The sequence below is a fragment of the Polypterus senegalus genome, chromosome 18 (genome assembly GCF_016835505.1).
Source record: "Polypterus senegalus isolate Bchr_013 chromosome 18, ASM1683550v1, whole genome shotgun sequence".
In the NCBI taxonomy this organism is placed as follows: domain Eukaryota; kingdom Metazoa; phylum Chordata; class Cladistia; order Polypteriformes; family Polypteridae; genus Polypterus; species Polypterus senegalus.
Window position 1 is genome coordinate 12,222,161 of NC_053171.1, and position 21,846 is coordinate 12,244,006.

At 37.0% G+C, this 21,846-nt stretch overlaps 1 protein-coding gene across 3 annotated transcripts in view; it reads left to right on the top strand.

Annotated features, from left to right (window-relative positions):
• ccdc106a (coiled-coil domain containing 106a) overlaps positions 1 to 21,846 on the top strand; it is a 65,390-nt gene that overhangs the window by 8,957 nt on the left and 34,587 nt on the right. The gene's annotated exons all lie outside the window — the stretch shown is intronic.

A 21,846-nucleotide genomic window follows, 5' to 3' on the forward strand; every position in this document is an offset into this window, starting at 1 on the left:
TTTGTGGGAAATGTTTCAAAGGGTTGGATGTTAGCTTAATTGACTCATTTAAAACGACGGTCCAAGTGTTTATATAAGGTGTTCAGTAGATGATAGTCGCCTGATTGCGACCTTCTGTCCCAATCCACCCCCATCTTCCAATCTAGTAAGTGTGCGTGGATTGAATGGTCGACTGTCGTGTATAATAATTACTGAAGTAGCGAGTGGGAAGGTCTGTCCTCTGTGTTGTCCAGAGTCTGAGACACAATCGGCAGGTAGTGGACAAGCAGACTGAGCAAAAGGAGAGACGCAAACTAAAACCGATTTGTTTGTGCGTGTGTGGTTCGGTCCTCTCAGAGATGTCTAAACAAAGGTGATCCACTGTGTCAATCTCTGTTTTAATATAGTGACTTGATCTCAAAACCCATTTCTTTGGTGCCCATTTCATTCCCAAGGTCCCTTGGAAGGGTGACTCGGTATCCACCATTTTCCCATTACAGAAGAGCAGTTTTATGTTTACTCACTGTGCATAGGATAGGCAATTTTGTTATGCGATTTATTTAGTTCCTGGTGGCATTTCCAAACATTCTCCCCAACACTATTTATTCCATATGGTCATCTGTAAATTGAGCACTGGTGAGTCACTGATTTGTTAAAGGTCATGGTTAGAAAAGGGATGATATAAATATTATGTGGTGGGAACGAATTATTAATGGACTTATTTTGGTTTAACTGTCCATCACCATGTCTGACAGGTAGGCCTGCCCATTTGGTCACCCAGCCATCTTTCAACTCTTAAGAACAGTGAGTTTAAAATTGTTTTCCCTGTGTGTACAATCATTTCTGCAACAATGTGAAATTGGGGCAACAACAGCATTTTTTTGTTTTGAATGTGCTTTAGTGTTTAGCAATGATACATATTACAGTGGTTGCTTGATCACAGAGTAAGTTAGTGAGCCAGTTGACTGACAGGTGTATTTCATTCATTAGGTGTATACTTTTCATAAATACATAGTGTTGGATTTTGCATTTAATTTGATGTATTTGGAATTATTGGGCCCATATCAACCTAAATACTAGAAAAAAGAAAATGTTTAAAGAAAGAAAGCAAGAAATCGGCTAGAACTTGTACAAAATAGACAAAGCAAAAAATAAAAATTGGGGGTGTTTGAAAGGGAGGTGGGTGGGATTTGGGTTGAGGTACATAATGATGTTGGTGCAGAGCCAGGCAATCCAAAGGAAAACTGTGGTTGAGCATGAAAGAAGGATCAACATGTAAAGCAAATAAACAGTTGTCAAGTATATTGCCTTTCTTCAGTGTAGGGGGTTTAGTTAGCAAAAAATAGCTTATCTCTTGAAGACGTAGCTGTCAGAATTGTATATACCATAAGATACAAATGGATAATGGCACAAAAATAGGCTACAATCAGACTTGCTTTGAAAATTCAAGAGATAATCTACTAGGGTTTGGACTAAAGTGTTATAGCCTTATTAAATAAACATAAATATATAGAAAGAGAATCTGCACAAAATCCAATGCATATTGTCTCATCTTTTGAATGTAACAAATGTAGTATTATGTTTAGGGTATTCAGTCACCTCTTTAATTGGCTTTCCCAACTTTAATGATGGACTAATGATTGTTGCAGCAAAATAGTCTTATGCTTATTTAAAAAATGCCTTATTTGCATTAATTCAAGAAAATGTATTCAGTTCAGTTGGTGGTCAGGAAGATCATGACCCAGAATATACTGATAGCGCAACCAGTGAGTATGCCACAAGTAAAGTTTAGACAGAACAAGTCAATATAGTCACAAATGCATTTCACCTTGTGAACAGTAAGCCGATTTGCACAACTCCCATCAAAACAGAAACTGAAAATGGCCACAGCAAGTCTTATCAGAAGAACAAAAAGAAATTAGAAAGAGCAGTGTATTTCAAAGATTTACATCTGTATGTTACATGTGACTTTTTACTGGTTAGTGTGTTCCACTACTTATCTGTTATGTGCATTTATCCAAAATTTAGGGGCAGAACACAAAGTGGTGGGATTCTCCAAAGAAAGTACCAAATATCCTGAAATAAAAGTTGTTCTCTGCCTTTGTCTTGTATTTTTTTTCATTTCAGCTCTATATTTCTTCAATGTACAGTAGAGAATATAATATTTTATTTCATTTACTGTTAAGATCAGGGATTAACAGTAATTGTAAAATAAATGAATGTATGTGTTTGAACATCAGTGTTCTAGTTTATAATCATGGATGCTTGTAGGGGACCTTAGGATGCTTTATTTCAGAAGTCTGAAAAGTTGTGTTTTCAGTTCTTCTTAAATCTCCACATTAAATCAGTACTTCTCCCATAAAGGCACTCCTCAAAATGCATCAAGAATTTGACTGATAAAGATATAACAATGAAAGTTGCAAGAAAGGGCTTTAAGGTAAAGGTCTACATTTTCATGTCAGTTTGACATGAAATGAAAATATTTTTGCATGGACATTCATGGAGCAAGTGACATTTGGTAGTTGTCAGCCAAAGGACTGATGATAGTAAGCAGATGATGTTCTGTTATAGCAAGCAATTTTAGCGCCCTCATAATAACCAGTCAGGTTATTGAGTGGATTGTTCCTTAAAGTGAATGTTTAATGTACAAATTTTGGAACAATGATGCCCTCATGCAGTTTTGAAATCCCTGAAAGCGAGTGACTCTGTTTATACATGTCAGTTTTAAGCACATATTGAGTAGGCCAGTATCTTTCTCATTGTTTAAATTTATTGAAGAGCTAAGTTGTTGGTCCTGTTCTCCTTGTAAACTTGTGGACCTTTTTTGTTATCCGTACTTTATTTGTTCCAAGAGGAAACTTGGCTATTAGACAACCTCATGAAATGCAGAAATATAATGAAAAATAACACCCCCCCCAACACACACACATGAGTTATGAAGAAGAAGAAGATGATGAAATGGCAACCTCTGACTGGGTTAACAGTAAAGAAGCATTACCAGTAAGACATAAAGGTGTATTGCTATAGGTATGAAGGAGAACCAGTAGCATTTCTTGATACCCCTCTGCTGAATAATTAGTTGGCTTAAAGTCCTCAATGCTAATTTGTTATATGGAGGTTGTGCAGTATTGTTCATATTAGCCATCAGGGTTGTCCTCATTCTTTTCTCAACTACTGCCTGCTTTGGGTGCGAGTGTTTCCATAACTGAGCCTTGCTTCATAATCCGCTTGTTAATTCGGTGGTCCACTTTTTAAGTGATTTTACTGGCTTAGGAAATTAAAGAAACACTGTCTTCTTTGTATATAATACATACAATCTCTCTGTGCTGCCTTTTCTTATGTAGTTCCTTTGTGTTACTTGACCAGTTCAACCTTTCACTGAGGTGGAACCCCAAGTACCTGCAGCAATGCACTACACCCACTCCTTGAATTGTCAATGTCAGTTTATTTATATACCACATTTAAAACAACATAGGAATGCGGTGGCCAAAGTGCTTTACAATAAAAGAAGAAAAAACATACAATTAACATAAATAACATACAGGTGCCGGTCATAAAATTAGAATATCATGATAAAGTTGATTTATTTCAGTAATTCCATTCAAAAAGTGAAACTTGTATATTAGATTCATTCATTACACACAGACTGATGTGTTTCAAATGTTTATTTCTTTTAATTTTGATGATTATAACTGACAACTAATGAAAGTCCCAAATTCAGTATCTCGGAAAATTAGAATATCAATTAAGACCAATGCAAAAAAAGGATTTTTAGAAATGTTGGGCAACTAAAAGGTATGAACGTGAAAAGTATGAGCATGTACAGCACTCAGTATTTAGTTGGGGCACCTTTGGCCTGGATTACTGGAGCAATGCGGCGTGGCATGGAGTCGATCAGTCTGTTGCACTGCTCAGGTGTTATGAGAGCCCATGTTGTTCTGATAGTGGCCTTCAGCTCTTCCGAATTGTTGGGTCTGGCGTATTGCATCTTCCTCTTCACAATACCCCATAGATTTTCTATGGGGTTAAGGTCAGGCGAGTTTGCTGGCCAATCAAGAACAGGGATACCATGGTCCTTAAACCAGGTAAAGGTAGCTTTGGCACTGTGTGCAGGTGCCAGGTCCTGTTGGAAAATTAAATCTGCATCTCCATAAAGTTCATCAGCAGCAGGAAGCATGAAGTGCTCTAAAACTTATTGGTAGACGGCTGCGTTGACCTTGGACCTCAGAAAACACAATGGACCAACACCAGCAGATGATAACATGGCATCCCAAACCATCTCTGACTGTGGAAAGTTTACACTGGACCTCAAGCAACATGGATTCTGTACCTCTCCTCTCTTCCTCCAGACTCTGGGACCTTGATTTCCAAAGGAAATGCAAAATTTACTTTCATCAGAGAACATAACTTTGGACCACTCATTAGCAGTTTTGTCTTTAGCCCAGGCGAGACACTTCTGACGTTGTCTCTTGTTCAAGAGTGGCTTGGCACAAGGAATGCGATAGCTGAAACCCGTGTCTTGCATACGTCTGTGTGTGGTGGTTCTTGAAGCACTGACTCCAGCTGCAGTCCACTCTTTGTGAATCTCCCCCACAGTTTTGAATGGGTTTTGTTTCACAATCCTCTCCAGGGTGCGGTTATCCCTATTGCTTGTACACTTTTTTCCACCACATCTTGTCCTTCCCTTCGCCTCTCTATTAATGTTCTTGGACACAGAGCTCTGTGAACAGCCAGCCTCTTTAGCAATGACCTTTTGTGTCTTGCCTTCCTTGTGCAAGGTGTCAGTGGTCGTCTTTTGGACAACTGTCAAGTCAGCAGTCTTCCCCATGATTGTGTAGCCTACGGAACTCGACTGAGAGACCATTTAAAGGCTTTTGCAGGTGTTTTGAGTTAATTAGCTGATTAGAGTGTGGCACCAGGTGTCTTCAATATTGAACCTTTTCACAATATTCTAATTTTCCTAGATACTGAATTTGGGACTTTCATTAGTTGTCAGTAATCATCAAAATTTAAAGAAATAAACATTTGAAATACATCAGTCTGTGTGTAATGAATGAACCTAATATACAAGTTTCACTTTTTGAATGGAATTACTGAAATAAATCAACTTTGTAATGAGATTCTAATTTTATGACCGGCACCTGTAAATAGAAATAAATGAACATAAATAAAATAAATAGAAGTAAGACTACATAATCACAATGAGGAAACCATCAGTATTGATTGTAACTGGGTGTTTAGACTCTTTGGTGTAGCGAAAGTCTACAAATAATTTACATGGTGGTAATAATTCTCTACATATAAAAGCAGAGTGGTAAAATTGGGAACTTGAGGTTAAACCATAAAAGTGCTGGCTTAATATCCATATCTGACTTGGTGTGTCAACCTGAGCCACTTGTTTAACCTGTTAATGCTACAAAGACTGGAAAAAGTTGTTTAATACTAAAAAAAAATAAATCTGATGGAAAGTCCCATCATTAGATGGTTCACTGGCAACAGATCAGTAACATGATTGGGTATAAAATGAGCATTCCAGAGCGGCAGAGTCTCCCCGGAGTAGAGACGATGAGGGTTCACCACTCTGAAAGACTATGCAGGCAAATAATCCAACATTTTAAAAGTAACAGTTCTCAGTATAAAATTGCAAAGAATTTGGAGATTTCATCACCTGCAGTACATAATAGTAAAAGATCAAGTGAATGTGGAAAAGTCTCTGTATATTATGGAGAAGGCTGAAAACCAATATTGGATGGCCGTGATCTACGAGCTTGACTCAGGCAGCACTACATTAAAAATGGACACGATTCTATAGTGGAAATCACTACGTGGGCTGAGGAACACTTCCGAATGCCACTGTCTGTAAACACAGTTCATCACTGCAGCCACAAATGCAATCTGCGTTTCAAAAAAAGTAACCATAAATATTCTAGAAACACTGCCTTGTTTACCCCAAGCTCATGTACAGTGAACTGAGGTGAAGTGGAAAACTGTCCTTTGGTTTGACAAATCAGAATTTGAAATTCTAAAGAAGAGGGACCATCTGGCTTGTTCTGAATGCACAATTTATAGAGTGGCATCCTTGATGGCATGAGGAGTCATTAATACACATGGCATGAGCAGTCTTTACATCTAGGAGGGTACCATTAATGTTCAATGACATACACAGGTTTTGGAGCAAGATATACAGTACTGCCATTCAGACAGCATCTTTTGAAGCATTTTTTCAGACAATGACGGACTACATTCTACACGTATTACAGCAGCGTGGCTTGTAGTAAAAGAGTCCAGGTGTTAAACTGGCCTTCCTATGGTCCAGACCTGTCACCCATTGCAAACATTTGGTGCATTATGAAATGAAAAATATGAACTGTTGAGCAGCTGAAATTCTATATCAGGCAAGAATGGGACAACATTTCACTTTCAAAACTGCAGCAATTATTCTCCTCAGTTACCAAACATTTACACAGTTATTAAAAGAAGAGGTAATGTTATACTGTGGTAAACCTTCTCTATCCCAACTTTTTTGAAACATGTTGCTGGCATCAAATTCAAAATGAGAATCAATTTTTCAGAAAGAATACAATTTCTCACATTATTATCTTTATACTATTTTAAATTAAATATAGGGTTTACATGATTTGCAAATCTTCTCACTCTGATTTTTAATTACATTTTACACAGTGTCCCAACTATTTTGGAAACAGGATTGTAGTAAAAGTTGTAACTGAGAGTGGAAATTGGCAGCTGCACTCTGATTGGGGATTCCACCTTCTTCACAATCTGCTCCACCTTCAGTTGAGCACACAAAAAATCTTGCAGGATGAATTTAAAAAAACAAACCAAAAAAAAAACAATAGATAATGTGTTTGCTAGAGTTGCCCTAGAAAAGTCTCACATCTGAACATTCTGCTGTGATAACTGAAATGATTAGCTTCAGAGCTTTGCAGGGGCAGGGTGGAATGAAATCAAAGTTTTGCAATGGCAGTGTAAAAGTTTGGAGAAGCAGGATTAAAAAAACAGGCCTGTGCCAGCCTCTACATTCAAAATTTTTACTTTGGCTAAGGGTAGCCACATTTCTCGTTTTTCATTTTTGGGAAACTTAACGCTCTTTCCACTTTATTTTTGCTTTTGTGTAGTTCTTTTGTAAATCGGGTACATCTATTTTTCTGTTTGGTTCACTTTTGTGTAGCACTCTTCACTGAAGACAGACTTGGAGAGCTTACACAGGTTTTTAGATACATAATAGCAACAGAAACATTCTTAAGTGTGCAGCATGTACATCTGTAAGATAATATATTTGTACTCTAGAGGGATTCATAAGAATTGGCTTATATAACAATTCAAATCATGGTAACACAGGATCTGGCCAGCAGATGAATTAGTCCAGTCTGGCAAAGGCAGACAAATTCTTAAACCGCAGTTAAGAGTGTTATTGTAAAGGATAACCATCTGAGGATTCTGTAGTTATTTGGAATAAGCAAAGTTGATGCCACGCTGACCTAGACAAAGTAGCCAACATTCCCATTTCTGGGAATGTGTACCATGCTGAACGCTAAGTCCATTGTTTTTGTAAAATATGATCATCTGTAGGCCTGGGTAAAAATATCGATATTCTAATTAATCATTACTTTTTCGCTTAAACAATTCAATATCAATTATTAAAGTCTCAAGATCGATCCCACGAATCTCTATCCAGCTCAATTACTATAAATAGGTTCTGAAGATGGCTGGTATGTACAAGCTTCTATGTAATTTGCTTTGTGCCCAAAGAATGACAGTATATAGCAGTTTTTATCTGTAAAGATGTGAGGCCATACAAAATTGTTGAAAATGACGGCTTTCGACAAATGGTACAGGTTTTTGAACTGCTATACCAACCAGAAAACAGTCGAGTGAAGTTATTGTGCCTAAGCATTATGAAGATCTTAAGCAAGACATTGCCATGTCTTTCAGGCCACTGGAGAGAGTATCCCTCACTTTTAATAGCTAAACATCCAGGGCAGCAGATTCCCATGTTAAAATTGACTGGGCACCTGTGGCAGACGTGTTGCACACAAGCACGCTGCATGCCAGTCACACTGGGAGCCACCTCACTGCCTATATACAGATCTGCAGAGATGACTCGCTATTGTTCCAAAAACCTGCCTAGCATTTCCAATGTGCCGTTCCTTTGTGTGACCACATCAATTACAAGTTTGTGTTCTGTCAGGTCAAATGTTGGCTTTTCTTTAATTACATTGCTAGCTGTACTGCTATGGTGAAAAAAGTTTGCAACGTGACTCACCTGGCAAAGCAAGCGGACAGTTGTTGGAATTTTAAGAGCAGCCTGCATTATAAAAGTGAGCGTGTGCTCAACGCAGCAGACTTGAGGTAGCTCCATAATAGTGGCATTACCAACTTAGATGGCGGGTTCTTTTTCTTTTATGTTCCACTCATTCAATGCCGCTGTTAGCAAGGTATCAGTTCTAGATCCTCATTTTAATTTGCTTCCTTTTTGTCTGAGGACAGATTTTCAAGATGATTAACGTGACTGCTACAAATAAGTAACTGAAGATACAGTATGTATAACTTGTAGAAAGACATGAGACTTCCCACAGTATCTTTAATTTTGACTAATTCAAGATTATTTTAAATGTCAAATTGGGGAATAAATCTGGCTAACATTTTAGTTGAAGAATGTCTAAGTGGAGATTCATAACACACAAATTGGTTATTGAATAATTATTTAAGAAGCAATATTTGATTATATTATTCACAAGATGATATAGATGTTTTATAAAATAGATGCCATTGCATTGTATTAAAACAAGGAGCCCCCACATAACGTGTAGACACTGATGTGGCGATACATATGTTAGTTAAACTGTGTTGAATTTTGAATTGGTGCACTGCCGTCAAAAAGGTTTGTTTAATCAAAGAGCAATGCTGTTCCACATCTTCTAAAAACTGATGTTAACTGTTCTTAATCAAATATATTTCTTCTTAAATGTCATTCCATGCGTGTGCATGTACTATGAAGTCACTATGTAGACACGCCTTCAAATAAAGTGTAAAAAAAAAAGCTACCACAAATATATTGGTGCCTTCTAATTCAGTCAAGATAAAATCGATATCGAATCGGTACATGAGCGCTGATACCCTAATAATCTGATGATGTGGCTATAACAGTGGTTCTAAAGTTTCACAACCACAAAACATCACTTTCCATGGCCAGGAATTGCAACTTGGTCAAATTAACAGTGGAACAACTGGATAAGGTTGGGCTACAAAAAGATAATGGTAGGAAAAAATCAGTAATAGACGGATGGTCTTTGTTTTTTTTTTTTTTTATCTCTCCGCTAAAGATACATTTTTATCAAAATGTAAAAAAAAAAATCTAAGTGATATTTGCTAAATTGATCCTTGCTAATGGAATTCTTGTCTAAATTGGGAACTTCCCAGAGATTATCCAGATTTGAATGTAAAGGAGTCTATATGTTGTCTTAACTTTTGAAATCTCACTTGCATCTGGACGGTATTGAGCTATAGGTTATTATGCGGTCTTTCAACTTTATTTGTACAATGATGATGTGTCTTCTTTTTTAAATAAAAGTAAAATATAAAAAAAAAAACTAAACTGTGTTTGGAGTCTTGCAACATTCTCTGTATATTGGTAATGCTCCAAAGTGCTTTAAAGTGTAAATGTATAAATAATAAAACTGACTTTAGTGCTCAGCAATGTATAATCATCCATTGAGTGTAGGGGGCTAAAACTGGATGGGGCGTTGCAGATCAGATACGACATGTCAGGTTGTCTTATTGGTAATTTATGGTAAACATTGGACCAGAAATTTTTAGTAGTTTAAATTTTCTGCAACTTTCAAACTTTGATTTGAAATCTTTTTCTGTTTCAAAAAAAAAAAAAAATTCAAGGTCACACAAACAGATTTTCTGTTAACTAGATAGAGTTCTAGCATTTTGTAATTAAAGTTATTTCCATATATGTTTGCATTTCGTTGATCTGTTTTTTGAATTTTTCATGCCACAGACATATAGCTAGACATCACTGTCAAGTTGTATTCGGAGATTCATAAAACCGATGTGCAATCTAGAGCTCAAATTCTAAACTTGCACCCCATTGCAATACTTTTAATATTATTCTGTTTTCTGTGGCCACTGTCATTTCTTTGGCAACAAGCACAGCACATTATCAAGCATGCACTGGTGTGAAGTGTGACATCTGCATATTGCACTTTAAAAGAATGTGGCACACACAGCACAGAATCTGAACATTAGGAGTTGTGTTGTGGAATGACTTGCCAGAAGAAAATGTTATTCCAATGCATTTCTGGCTTTGAAACACATTTCTGACATTGAATTCTCATAAGTATTTTCATGAAATACTGTTTGGCCTTCAGTAGAATTGATACTGTTTGTTGACAGTACTCTGCCAAATCCCTTATAATAGACACTGAATCATCATTGATGTGCTCAAAACAAGTTGGCTGACCACAATGACTTATTTCATATCTGGCTTAGGAGTAAGTGAAAATATAGACAGCTGCATCAAGTGGTTTTATTTGAAGGTTATGTAGAGATCTGAAAAGTGTGTAATATGTTCTAAAATATTTAGTGAATTCACAAAAGAAAAGCAGTGTCTTGTTCCAGAATTAAAATGCAGCTACCAAATAAATAAGAAGAGCTGCAGAAATGAACATGGTCACCTCTGTAGAAGATAATAGAGTTCTTCAGTAATGTGTTTTATTCACATCATGATTTGTTTCTAAGTAAAAAGTTTTTTTAAATTTTTAATACCGCAATGTAAAAAGACCTTATATGCCAGGCTCATTCTAACTTCCCCTTTTGGTGCCACTTCCTCCACTTTCTCATATATATATATATATATATATATATATATATATATATATATATATATATATATATATATATATATATATATATGCGCTACCATGGCTGTCTGTTTGTCTGTCCAGGATTTTAAATCACCTGTAGTTCACAAACTGTTTAAACTATTGACGTGAAATTTGGTACACATATACTATGTGACATCTGCTATTCGCTTTCGGGGTGCTTGACCTTCAAGGTTATTTCTCTTTTTATTTTTATTTTATTATCACATCAGCTCTCACCAGAAGCCAGCAGGACGGCCGTGTGGTGCATGTGTACGGGCACCATTCTCATTCCCTACCACCTTCATCATCACTTCCCCTACCTCTTCATATCTTAAATAATTCTTGAGTCAGATTGAAGACTTAAGTGCCAGCTTAAGTGAAAAATTAAGGAAAGCCTACTAAGTACAGTAAAACCGCTAGGGTGAGGAAAAGAAGACTTGCTCAGAAAGCAGCAACCGCATCAACCTCTAAGCAAACGAATGGTAAACGTACAGAGAAAGAGGATGAAACTAGGAATGCTCAAGTCAAGTGTATCGCCATTAATGGTAACAATATAATATATAAGTCAACATATGAATTTACATTCATTGTGTATTTGTGTTATGCTGTATGTTTTGTTTTCTCTTCTTCCTCTGTAATGCCAGTTTGCCATGTTGTTTGACAGACTATAATCTGTAATCTTAAAGTTATTTCATTTACTCAATTGATTTTTCTTGTCCCTTTGGAAGCAGTAAAGGAAAAATTTGAAATGTTTGTGCACAAGTACACACTTGTATAAACTGAGTATAGGTCAGTATTCTGTTTTTTGTTCTTTGTTTTATGTTTATGTCAAGGCCGTTAATTTGGCAAATTTATAGCTCAAGGGTACTGGATTCAAACCCAGGTCTAGTCAGTTTTAGCACAGAATTTGAACTCTTCAAGTTAAGAGGATGAAATCTAGACAAGAGTTATGGAGTAATTTTTACTTGACTAATCATCCGAGATAAACACATTGAGATTACACACAACTTGGACAGTGATTCTTGTATCAATGCCATACGTCAGTTCATTTACAGAAGTGGATAAGTTAAAATCCTGCACTCTGTAACAAACTTTATTGGAGCAGAAAGAGAGCCACGTGAAGCAACTATAAACCTTGACCAAGAAAATATTTGCAATGCTATGACGAAGAAACAAATCAAATGGATTTTCATTCCTCATTCAGCCTCTCATCAAGGTGGAGTATGGCAAAGGCAAATCAGAAGCATAGGAAAGATTCTAAGCTCAATCAACAAACACTTGATGATGATAAGTCTTCAAACATGGATTACTTTAATCTAACCCGTGAGTCTTTGTGACATTAAAGAAAGTTAGGTTTTTTTTAAGTTGTCCCAGAAAAAAATCGCCTGGTGATATTAGATTAGATGATATTTTATTTGTCTCTGGGAGAAATGTAAAATTGTACAGAAACTCCCAAGTATATATTGGGGGAAACCAAACAACAACCTCTAAAACACACACAAAGTTTTGACTTGGATAACTGAATGCTGCTACTGTCAATAACAGGCTTGTAGGTGGGAGTAAGATGAGGTGTGAACTGCTTAGATTGTACCACTTGTTTATATTTAAAGTCATTTATAAACCGCTCAAAAAAATTAAGGGAATACATAATCATCACAGTCTTAACACCAAGTCAGTTAAGCTTCTGAGATATCAGTCTGTCCAGTTGGTAAGCATAAGAGATTGTGAATCAACTTCACCTGCTTTGATGCAAATTAAAGTGACAACAGGTGGACTGGAGATGCAACAGCAAGGCAACCCCCAAAAAGGGAATAGTTTTGCAGGTGGTGGCCACAGACAATTGCTGTCTCTTTATACTTCCTGACCAATTTTTCTGTAGTTTTGCATTTTGCTAGTACATATTTGGATAGAGCAGGTCCACCAATGAAACATGCTTAATAGTAGGCAGTTGTGTTTTTTTTTTAAATAATACTTTGCCCCGCTTGCTTCGCTCACCAACCCCACCTGTGAAGAGGGGGCCTGAATGCACCCCAAGGAGATGTGGTCGCTCCTCCGAAACCCCTCTTTATATACAATGGGAAACACAGTTGTTTTTTTTTTTTTTTTTAATCTCCTCTTTGCTTGATCAGCTGCTGGCTTGCTGCTGCTGCCATGTTGCGTGATCTGCATCTCGTGCGGCACTTCAAACATTTAAAAGCCTGTACAGCAGCTCTCCTCTTGTCTCACTGCCTTGTTTCTCTTCTCTCCCAGACATCCTCGAACACTATTTGATTTCTTTTTGCTGTTCCAATTATTTCACCAAGCAATATTTTCCATGTGTTTGTGGTAATGCGATCTTTCCTATCATTTTTTGGAGACTTTCGAATTATCCTGCGTCCGTTATCTCTAACCTGCTCTGCATGTGTTTCGTGCCAACATTTTTGAATTCATTACATCATTCTACTTTGTCATCTACTCTTTTTCTTTTTCCAGCCCCGGCCATGGTTAAATCTCTTGGCACAAAGTCTAGTCTCGCGGGACGTGAAAGTGTCTTTCTGAGAAAGTCACATCTGGTCTTGTCCCAAGTTTTTTTTTTATCTATCTAATAGAGAGACTTTTAACATAGATACATTCCAAAATAAAGTTAAACTTGCACAGTCTGACATAGCCTTGCAAAAGTCATGTGACAGGATGTAACACAGTCCAATAAGAAATACAGTTAATCTACATTGAGTCATAATACCCCTTCCCTGCTAATTTCGGAAGTTTAAGAGGGAAAGAAAAGCTCATTCTTAAGTTATTCCTCAAATAAATGAAAACGCCGGAGTTAAAACAGAAAACAAATGTAGGATCCCAACTGAGTTAAGTTAGAATAACATTCATAAATTCTTATAGTATTCGGGAAAAGGTTGGGTCTGTCCCATGTAAATTTACTTTTAGAAAATATGATGTTGCTATCCAGTTAATTTGTGGAGAGTTTATTAAAATTTTTCCAATTAAACAAAATCATTTGACAACATGGTAACCGTGTACTACAAGAAGCCTCCTTTGAGTTAATCGCTAAATAATTAGTCCCATCCAGTGTTATTTTGAATAATGCCTTTAGTGGTTTACTAATAACTCTTAAGGCTGGCACAATTCCCTTTTGAGAACAAAAAAGTACTATCTATGTGATGAATAGATAAGATAATTTTTGCAAGAATATATTTGTTTTAGTTTATTTGGGACAGTCCCAAAATGTATGACATAGCAAGTGCTATATATAGTATTTTTCAGAACAGTTTTTCTTTAGGCAGTGGAGATTTGAGTTTATTGTCCTCTGGCAATTTTTCAATATGACAATGACCCCTAACATTTTTCCAAGGCTTCTTCTGCATTCTTAAGAAAGAATTAAGTACCTGTAGGGAAGTTGTGCAGTACACCCCATAAAACATGAAGGTGTTCGATTAGTTCATATTTCAGGAATAGAACAGAATAGACATGACACTATGCAGTGGTCTTGTACAAGAAGGATCAGTGCATACTAAAAAGTAATGGTGGATATAAAAGTACTAAAATATTATGAAGAATGTACTCCTTTTTGCCACCCTTGATTTAAATAATGTTGCCCAATTAGCTTTACAGATGTTGATGTGTCTTTCTGTGTTGTTAAGTGTATCTTTTTAATAAACTCTTGAGTGTTCTTTCTGTGAATTGTCGTGATCGTAATATAGACTTCAAAATGTATCTTTTTTTTTTTTTGCCAACAGGGGATGTATTCATTCTGTATACTAAAGCCCCTAAATTCAGACGATAAAAAATGTATAACTATGAAGTTTTTGCATTTTGAATTCCTAGTGATTCTTCAGAAACTTGTGGCAGTAATGTGGTGGGTCACAGCATGATTTTCTAGGCAAGTTACTCCAAGTACGAGTTCTGTGATGTTCCACCTTCTGTTCCACATGCAGTTTGTTACAGTAGTCTGCGATGTGAGACATCACCTCAAACAATTTTGCTGTTGCGTCACAAAGGGCTTTCATTTCTGTGGTATAAAGTGACATATTTTCTGTATCAGTGCCATCCTTTTAACAACTTGTGAACCAGTTAGCCTGGGATGACTGACAGCTAGACATGTATTAGGAAGATGGGGAGAGGAGAAAATGACACAGACAAGCTTGTGAGGGGAATGGATTGTGGAGCTAAACTGGAACATTAAAATGAAAAATAACTGATGCAGCACAAGGATGTGATGGTTTTTCAGGGTGTTTGTGGAGGTGAGCTTAGTGAATAGTATGGGGTTATATATAGTGCCATGGTTGTATTAAATACTAAATGTAGTTTCAGTGGCCATGGACAACTGGCTATTCGGTTGTTAAATTGTTAGCAAGAATACCTACTATGTGGTTGATAAATTTTTATTAATCATTTAAAAAGAGGGGAGGTAGGAGCAGATGAAAGAAGTTACTGGTGTAGTTCTGTGTAATTTCATGATCATGGATGTCTAATAGCCCACAAATTAGGGATGACGATCTCTGTGAGCATTTTTGTTTATCTCAGCTACATTTACTGTGATCACCAGGAAAGAAAGTAACATAGGACAGTTGGTAAGTTGAAAGTTGTATGCTCCTGTAACACCACTTGATAGCCACTTAGCTTTCACAAATGACAACTGTGAAATACTAAATGATTTGTCAACACTTTTAGTAGAATGTTTTGTGAATGGTGAGGTGCTCATTTTGAAACATGTAATTTTTAAATAGTGTTATTTAAGAGAAAGTAAATAAACTGTATTGCTTAATTTGTCACTGCTTTATTCCTTATCTAATTCAGTGCAACCCAGATGGCTGGAAGGAGAAAGACACACAACACATTACCAGTCTTCAGTGCAATGTGTTATGTGACTGTGTTAAGTGACCATTCACAATGTAGCCAAAATGAAGGATGAGGATGACTCAAAAACAGAAAAGTAGCTTTACTTTTGATAGCTTGCACAGGTGCTTCTATAATTAACACAGAAGTTTATGAACAAAAAAATACCACAACCCTTTATAAATTTCACACAACATTGTTCCCACCCTGCACACACACTTTTTTTTTTTTTTTTTTCCAATCGCAGAAAGGCAAGACACACGAAGAGGTGTGGAAACCAGCCGATCAATCCACATTTGGTATTTGCAAAAAGAGCCACCAGGGTTAGAATACTCTACTTTCAAATCACTCATTTACTTTACTAAAACTTGCACTGTGCATTAGGATTGCATGGTATACTGGTACTGATAAAGTACCAAAAACCCACTTTTGAAAACGCTATGGTTACCAGCATTTCAGTATTTTTCAGAACTGGAAGTAATCCTATGTTTCTTCCCCTAACTTAAATGTGCAGTAGACTCTGGAGTAATTGGTGGGGGGTAGGTGGTTTGATGCATTGTGTACAGGAAACACAGGGAGCAAATCTCCACCAAAGCTTTTTTGTTAATTTTACACCATGTCTGTGGCCCCCCCCAACCCCCCAGATACTTCTACTCATGTGGAGGACAGCACCACAAACTTACAAGTGTTCCTCCTTAAAGGCAAAATGTCTGCCCTTAGAATAACTTCCTTTTGTATTTGGCTAATTGTGTTAAATAGATATTTCCACCAAGTTCTTGCACTCCTTCTCAACTTTTATCCTGCAAAAAAGCTGTTATTAAAAAAAAAAAAAAAAAGCAAAAAAAAAACACTACCTTCCACGTTAAAAGTACACTGCAGACAGCCTGACAAGATAGTGTCTAAAACTTTCAGAACAACAATACAGAAGAATTTTAATAATGGTAATTTGATTTATTTTAAAGTATTGTGCTGTAAAAAGTAAATGTAGCTTCAAATTTTAATAGGATAAACATTTCAACATTAGATAGATAGATAGATACTATATGTAATATTTAAGAAAGCAGTTTAAGTAATAAAAGGATGCTTTATATACCGATCAGATGCAACACTAAAACTGCTGGTGAAGTGAATACCATTGACTGTCTCATTACAGTGGCACCTGTACAGGGGTGAGATATATTGGGCAGCAAGTGAACAGTCTGTTCTTGAAGGTGATGTGTTGCAAGAAGGAAAAATGGGCAAGCAAATTGTGATGGCTGGACGACTGGGTCAGATAATCTCCAAAATGGCAGGTCTTGTTGGAGTGTTTGAGTTAGACAGTGGTTATTACATAACAAAAGCGGTCTGAGGATGGACAACTGGTAAAATGGAAATGGGATCATAGCTGCCTAAGGCTCATTCATGCAGCAGAGGCTAGCCAGAGGCCTGTCTTGGCCAATCCCACACATGGGCGGAGTGGTGGCTCTGAGGCTAGGGATCTACACTGGCAATCACAAGGTTGCCGGTCCGAATCCTGTAAATGCCAATAGGGACTCTGCTCTGTTGGCCCTTGAGCAAGACCCCTAACCTGCAATTGCTGAGCGCTTTGAGTATTGAGAAAAGTGCTATATAAGTTAAAAGTATTATTATTATGAGCTACTGTAGCACAAATTGCTGAAAAACTGCTCATGAGAGAAAGGTGTCGGAACACATTGTTGATTGCAGCTTGTTACGTATCCACATACCTGTCTGAGCGCCCATACTAACCCCTGTCCATGGCCAAAAGCACCTATAGTGCATTTGTTGGCATCAGAAGTGGACCATAAACCAATGGAAGAAGATGGCTTGGTCTAATGAATCACATTTTCTTTCAGATCATGTGGATGGATGTTTGCATGTGCATTGTTTGCCTGGCAAAGAGGAGGCAGCAGGATGTAATATGGGAAAAGGCAGTGTGATGCTCTGACCAATGTTCTGCTGGGAAACATTGGGTCCTGGCATTCACATAGGTGTTCCTTTGACACCACCTACATAAAGATTGTTGCAGACCACATATATCCCTTCATGGCAATGATATTCCCAGATAGCAGTGGTCTCTTTTAAAAGGATAAAGAGATAGGCCACACTGCATATATCATTCAGAAATGGTTTGACGAACATGACAAAGAGTTCAGGGTGTTGACTTGGCCTCTGAATTCCTCATATCTCAGTCACATCGAGCATCTGTGGGATGTGCTGGAAAAATAGGTCTGATCCATTGAGGCTCTACCTCACAATTTACAGGACTTAAGGGATCTGCTGCTGACATCCTAGTGCCAGATACCACACTACACCTTCAGGGGACTTGTGAAGTTCATCTCTCGACAGGTCAGAGCGGTTTTGGTTGCATGACAGGGACCTACACAATATTAAGCAGGTGGATTTAAAGTTATTATTCCTTTATTTTTTTTAATCTTTTGTAATATACAAAATTTTGGATATCTATCAGGACACAATGCCAGATATTCTGCCAAGATAACAATATACATGATCACATCAACACCTGTCCTTAGCAAGTCAATTTAGAAATGCCTGCACAATTAAACTCTGGGAGCAAAACATGCTAATGATCTGGGATGAAAGGTGAAGCTACCAATGTTGAGTAGGCCTGTCTCACTGTTAAATATGTATGAAGGTGACAATGCAAAGACTTGTTTATCTTGGAAAACTTCAAATGTAGTATCACTTAATGGCATAATGAATTCTTCTCTGCCTTCCATTGACAGTGCTTTAAAAAATGCATCAATTGCTTTTTTTCACAAATCAAAAATTCCCATACTTGGCTTCTGAAATGGCTGATCAGAGGTTCTGTACGTCATGAGGCCCACTTTTTGACCAAAGCCATACTCCGAAGGTAATCAAAACTGCAAACAGTTCTGTCCAAGAGCATACAACTTGGATTGATTTAAATAGCCAGAATAACCCTTCTAATACTGATATATGTCGTGCCAGCAGTATTCTTTATAGGGGTGCAAGGTTATGACAAAATTAAGAATTGACAGTTATTGTATTTGATATTATAACCACTGCTATTGTCAATCAACCTCCTTAGTGTTACATTTTTTCTCGAAAAAAAAAAAAACAGTTAAAAGCGTTGCATTTTTTGACTTGAAAAATTACATTTATTAAATCTCACCTTTCTATTGTAAAATGTACAAAACAGTAAAAGTACAAGGTCAGAAGTGTAGAAAGTATAATAATAATAGTAATGAATAATAATAATAAAATGCTAATACCTTATATACTGTCAGAATGTGTCGTTAGAGTGATATATCTTGAAGCATGGTAAAATAGCAAAATCCCGCGTCACAATCACAACAATAGTAGGATTTTCTTTACAGACCGATCAGGTTTTGAATGGCACACTTCATTTGTGCGATTGACACAAAAGTCACTTTTGGATTCATCAGGGTTACTTTTGATTTCATTGTTATCAGTTTCACTGCCTGACGACAAATTCACATTGTCATCACAGATTATATCACTGTTGAGAGCATGCAACACCTTGGCTGCTGAAAAACTTACTTTACGAGACGCTATTATAAGGCTAGGACAAGACACGTCTGTATCGTTGCCCGGGTAATACTTGGGCCTGTCACTTATGCAAGACACGTCTATATCATTTCCCAAGTAACGCTCGACACTAATGCTGTTGGCACTTTTATAGCCAGAGTAATCCTTGGGTGTAAAGCTTATGTGAGACACGTCTATACAGTTGTCTGAGTGACACTCAGGACTAAAGCTTCTATCGCTTTTTTTAAACAGCCCAAGTGATGGTTGAGTCTAAGACTAAAGAGGTTAACAGCAGAATGAAATCTGCACCTTGTCTTACCAACTGTATATACTTGTTTTCTGCTTACACTCAGTACAGTGGAACCTCCATTCCATTTTGCTGGGGACCAATTCAGTTGTTGATATGTAACTGTTAAATGCTGTTAAATTTAAACCTGTATTTATAAAAAAAAAAAAAAAAACAAAAAAAAACTAAAAATAACTTTAAACACTGACGTTTACATCACATTTTTGCTTTTAATAGCCTGTTAGGTACAGGTGTGTTAGTATAAACAGCGTTATCTGTGTCACTTTCATTTTAGAACTTAAATGTGTAAAAACTGTTGGGTGATTTAGGATTAACATTCAATTATACTTCCTATGAAGTTGTGTGTGTCTGAATCACCAGTGCACTCGCAAGTAGTGAATGTGTCTGCTTGGTTACTTGCTCTTTAGAGCAGTTTGTAACTGGGAACATTCTATCTCTGAGGGAAAGGATTCACTAAATAGAATGGTATAACTGTCACTTTTCACGATTAGAACATCGAGGCAGTCCCAATTGCGGTTAATATACAATTAATTGTATGTCCCTATTACTGTGTAAGGAGTGTAGTGCAAATAGGTTTAAAAAATGCAATTTTAAGTAATTTCAAAGCACACAATTTTTCTGTCAAGACCGTTAAAATGTCTGACTTTTGTCATGTGCGAATAGGGCATATTTGTGACATCTCCAAACATTTATCACTAATTATCACACAGCATGTGTCTTTCTAAAAGATCTTGTAGTGTTTTCCCCAGGTGCTGTAAAACTTCAGTGATCCCAGATAGTCATCTGTGTTCTTTATACTGCCAAGCCATGCTTGTAGGTCTGTCTGTCACAAATACAAACTGCTAGCCTAAGCTAATTGTGCATAAAATTTTGAAACCTTTGACAGCAAATCTTTTTCAGTTGTGCTATGGACAGGAGCTGTAAATGAGGTTTAAGGCTCCAGTGTACTTAATTAACAGCAGCAATAGAAAAACACTAATGGTGAACAAAGTTTACTCCTGTATACATTAGTCACAGACATGGCAAAAAAAAAAGTATACAGTAGTTAGGTTTGAATCAGATGCCAAATGTGGAAACCTGCCATTAAAGCCCACTTTGAAGCTGCTGCAAGGAGCATTCAGTGGCATTCTCTGAAGTGCAAAGGTCCCTGTTGTGGGGCCCCAATGAAAAATGGAAGATACTGAGACTTCTGATATACCCATGATCTCACAATGGGCTTATCAGTGAAACATAACGAAGAAGGATGGCCACCTGATGAGACGCGAAGAGCGCAAGTGTAGTCAGATTTTCTGGAATTTTGCACAGAAGAGGAGAACACCCCCCCTTTGCTTTTAAGAGACTTAATTACAAGGGACAGTTGATGACTTAATGTTTTAGGTTGTTTTCCTGGCTCCTTGGAACAGAATCCCTAATGTTATAGGAGCGTAATTAGTGTTGGGGCCAGCATGCTAACAGTAACTATTGCATAGATTACTTTTTAAATTAACAAGTAATGTAACGCAATACTTATTTTTATTGAAGTAAAACTACCTACATTACTTTTGTTAAAAAAAGTATTACTGTGCAAGTCTGAAGCTTATTGCCTGCACTCCAGAAAAAGTGTTATTTTGCAAAAGTATTATGTTTATTCATTAAAACATGCACATGTGTGCTCAGGCCATCTGGTGACAACTAGTGAAGAAGAGGATAAGCACATACGTGGAGTTCAATCTAGTTGAAAGAACTGAACAAAAGTTATAAGTATGCATTTAATTCTGCATGTTCTGAGGGGTAAATTTTAATCTGCCCAGTTTAGGGTCACAGGGAGCCAGTGATTTATCACAGCAGCACTGGGTGTAAGGCAAAAACCAAACAAGGTCAATATCGGACTTTGGAATGGCTCAGTTATGCAGAACAGTGTGCGCTGTGTGCAGTCCAGTAACCGATATCCATTAATAAAATGTCAGTCTACTTTGTGTCTGGTTATTTGCTATAGATAGGTTGAAACCGTGTAATGTGGTGGTGCAGTGGCCAATTGCTTATACCAAGAATCTTTAAGACTCATGTTTAGAAGGGATAAAGTCGATGAATGTTATGTACCTCAGCGCTCATGAAGAACCATATTTGTTTATAAAACCAAAAAAAAGTTAGTTTGTCAATGTTTCTAGTTAGTTTATGAAGTTTTGTGTATGGGCTTTGGATTTAATAAAAATGCTGGCTGGTAAAATGTGTAGTTTTCATACAATAGATGAAAAAGGTAATGCAAAAGTAGCACACTGTTTGTAATGCATTACATTTTATCTATACTAATAAAAGGCAAAGCCCTCACTC